Raw genomic sequence first — 4074 nt, 5'->3', positions numbered from 1 at the left:
AACATGATTAAGTTCACTACTTCTCCAAGAAATCTTCCCTGATTAAGCCTCTTTTCCCCGGCTCCCTCTCCCTTCTGCGTCATCTGTGCACGTTGGTTTGTGACTTTTGAGCATTTGGTATTCACCCCACCTGTCCAGCACTTATGTACTATCTTTAAATTGTATAGTAAATTGTATAGTAAATTGTACATGTCTTTAAACTGTACTAAAGTATCCATTTATATTAATGCCTGTCTCCTCTAGACCGTAAGCTCGTTGTGGGCAAGAAATGTATCTGCTTATTGTTATATTGTACTTTCCCAAGTGTTTATTACAGTGTTCTGCACACAGTGCTCAATAAATGTCATTTATTGATTACTCACAACTTCTCAATCCTCATGTCCCTTCCCATATACTTCTCCACCTCTCTCGGTCTTTCCCTCTCCTTCTCTCTCACCCCCCACCTCCCCTTAATCTTCCTTCTTCCCTTCTTCTTTCTCTCTCACAGAGGGATATTTATTGGAACTGTAGCAGCCTGGGCAAGGAAGGAGAGAAAAGAATTCAGCAAGTGCAGGGTCTTCTCATTTTCATGCCAGGTATGTGACAGGAGTATTAATCGACTAATCGCCTAAAGTGCATACGATCAGATTATAGATATGTCTGGGCCTTACTATCTGATAGACCTGATAGTTGAAAGAGTTGATTTATGACCTTGTAATGAGTCACAGCCTCCGACTTGTTCCTGCAGATGGATCTGATTCGCTTGAAATACCTGCTGATGGTATGAGGTAGTATGGGCAATTTCCATAATTAACATATGCAAGTCTGCTACTGTTCAGCAGATGAGTGTGGGAGGGGACGGAAGAAAATTCCTCCATCCTCTGGTGCCTAGGAATCCATAAAAGCCTAGGGAGGATGGCTTCCCATTGTCTTGGAACTCTCTCCTAACATTTCAACAGTGCTTCTAGGGTATAGAGTTTCATTCAGTGAAGTGATGTCGAATCAAATTGCTGCAGTCATCTTAAGAGTTAGTGCTCAGGTACATCCAGAAAGAACCGTAGACACTGGTAGAATCAAACTGGAAGCACACCTCCCGGATTGTCAGTAAATATCAAATTCATGCTGCTAGTTCCCTGTGGAATCTCCTTGCCACATCCATTCACTGATTGAGAACAGCTCAAGGTTTGCATGGTTTGCTTCTGTTGTACCAGCCCCAAGTTTAATGTGATGCGCTGAACGGTTGCTCAATACATATCATTGATTCATTGATTAGTCGCTGCCTACGTTGCTCCCTACATGGTCATGATGATTGTCCCCTTATGATTCTTTAAAGTACCCCTAGGTTAATTACATTCTTACCTGAGAGCCTCTGCCTTTGGGAATATGCACACTTTACACTAAATCAATCAGTCAAATATTTACTGAAGCCTACTCTAGAGTTTAAGGGTGTGGCGTTTCAATTAACACCTTTCTCAACAGTGTACACATTTTATGAATACAAATAATCAATCAACTGCACACTGTGAGCACTTACTGAAAGCAGAGCACTGTATTAAGCCCTTGGAAGAGTACATTACAGTACAATAGAGTTGGTAGGCAGGATCCCCGCCCCGCCCTCAAGGAGTTTACAATCTAATGGAGGTGAGACCGATATTAAAGTAAATTACAGATAGGGAAAGCAGCAGAGTGCAAAAGTGCTGTTGGGATGGGAAGGAGTGAACATTAAAGTACTCAAGGGATGAAGACCCAAGGGTATAAAGTGATGCGGAAGGGGCGATAAAAAGGAAGCCTTCCTACTTAGACTGTGAGTCCCATATGGCCATTATGTCCAACCCAATTAACTTATATCTGCCCCAGCACTTATTCAAATATAATAAAAATGATCGTGATAATAATCATTATAATGATAATGAATGGGGCTTTGAAAATGGGAAGAGTGAATATGAAGTGAGGAAGGTGGAGGGAAGACTTGAGAAAGGACTATACAGTGTTCTGCACCCAGCAGATATTTAAGAAATGCTACTGACTGCTTTACCTTTTAAAGCAGCGGGGGTCAGTGGAAAGAGCACGGACTTGGGAGTCAGAGGTCATGGGTTCAAATCCTGACTCTGTCACTTGTCAGCTGTGTGACTGTGGGCAAGTCACTTAACTTCTCTGTGCCTCAGTGACCTCATCTGTAAAATGAGGATGAAGACTGTGACACCCACGTGGGACAACCTCATTACCCTGTATCTACCCCAGTGCTTAGAACAGTGTTTTTTATTATTATTTCATTATTATTATTATTTTACTCCAGATTCTTGCACGACACAACTTCTGTTTTCCTACTGAATACCCACCTTATCCCATGTTCAGTATTGGGTTTTAGGGAAGAGCTGACCAATCTTTTCATCTTCCATTTTCCTTCCCTGCTTTCTTAAATATTAGTATAGTATTCTACACGCAGTAAGTGCTCAATAAATACCATTTATTGATTGATAGATGGAGCTTGCAATCAAATGAAATAGAAAGATGGAAACTATTTACAAATAGTAAAAGCAGGAGGAAGAACACATGAGTAACAGACGATAACACAATTACATTAGGCTGAAATAGCTAAAGAAATAATTGAATACACAAACCAACTTTGTCATGATTCTCTGGGGCCCCAAAGTGCGATCTGTACATCAGATACAGGTATTCCAAGCCTTTCCCCTCACCCATCAATGATGGAACGAATAGGCAAAAATATTTTTATGTGCTTTTTGAACACAATTTAATTTCTATCCAACGGCTCTGAACATCTCCATCTGAGAAGCGAGATGATGACAGAGGAAACTCATCCTTTCGGCACGGCCCTGAAGAATGATTTTACTTAGTGCAGTCTTATTGGACACAACCTGACAGATCTTCAATTCCCATTTATTCTGTAAACAAAGTGGGCCATTTCTCACCCATTTGTCTTTCTCTGAGTAGCACAATGCAACAAAAGAGACTCAACAAATGGAAACTGAATGCTATTTTAAATCCAATGTTTTTTCCTTTTTTTTTCCAAAAGTTTAGATGCTACTTGGTTAACTTAGAACTCTGCATGTGCGTAGGACCCCAAATCATATGTGTGTGTGTGTATAGATGCTTCCTTAGCTTACAGAACTGATATATATATATACTTATATATATTTGTTTATATTCAATCATAGTCATTTAGTTCTTACTATGTGAAGAGCACTGTACTAGCTGCTTGGGAGAATACAATACAACAATAAATAGACATGTTCCCTACCCACAATGAGCTTACAGTCTAGAGACGGGGAGACAGACATTAATATAAATGAATATATTACCGATATGTACCTAAATGCTGTGGGGCTGCGAGGGGAGATGAACAAAGGGAGCAAGTCAGAGCAAAGCGGAAGATAGTGGAAGGAGAAGAAAAGGGGGCTTAGTAAGGGAAGGCCTTTTGGAAGAGATGTGGCCTCAATAAGGCTTTGAAGGAAATGATATACATTTCCCAATTCTGTAAACTAAGGAAGCATCTACCCGTTTTCTCAGATGATTTTCCAAAGTTTTCTCTAAATTTAAAAAAGAAAACAAACATGTTTTCCTTCAAATACTTTTTTGGAAGAGGGAAGAAGGAGGAAGGGTAGGGGACATGTGAAAGAAATAAAATTAGATTGTAACCTCCTGGAAAGGAAAGAACATACATTTTCTGTTCTATTTTAATAAGCACTTAGTACAGTGTTTCACCCTTAATCAATCAGTAGTATGGATTGAGCACTGAGTCTATGCTACACACTAAATTAAGGGCTGGGGGAATGCAAAGAGTATGGAAAGAGCCCGGGCTTGGGAGTCAGAGGTCATAGGTTCTAATCCCGGCTCCACTACTTGTCAGCTGGGTGATTTTGGGCAAATCACTTAACTTCTCTGTGCCTCGGTTACCTCATCTGTAAAATGGGGATTAAGACTGGGAGCCATAAGTGGTACAACCTGATCAGCTTGTATCTCCCCAGTGCTTAGCACAGTGCTCTGCACATAGTAAGCACTTACCATCATTATTATTATTATGAGAAATGATCCCTGCCTTAAAGAAGATTGCAATCTTCTGAGCACACAGTG

The sequence above is a fragment of the Ornithorhynchus anatinus genome, chromosome 10 (assembly GCF_004115215.2).
Source record: "Ornithorhynchus anatinus isolate Pmale09 chromosome 10, mOrnAna1.pri.v4, whole genome shotgun sequence".
Classification (NCBI taxonomy): domain Eukaryota; kingdom Metazoa; phylum Chordata; class Mammalia; order Monotremata; family Ornithorhynchidae; genus Ornithorhynchus; species Ornithorhynchus anatinus.
Note: the sequence above shows the minus strand (reverse complement) of the source record.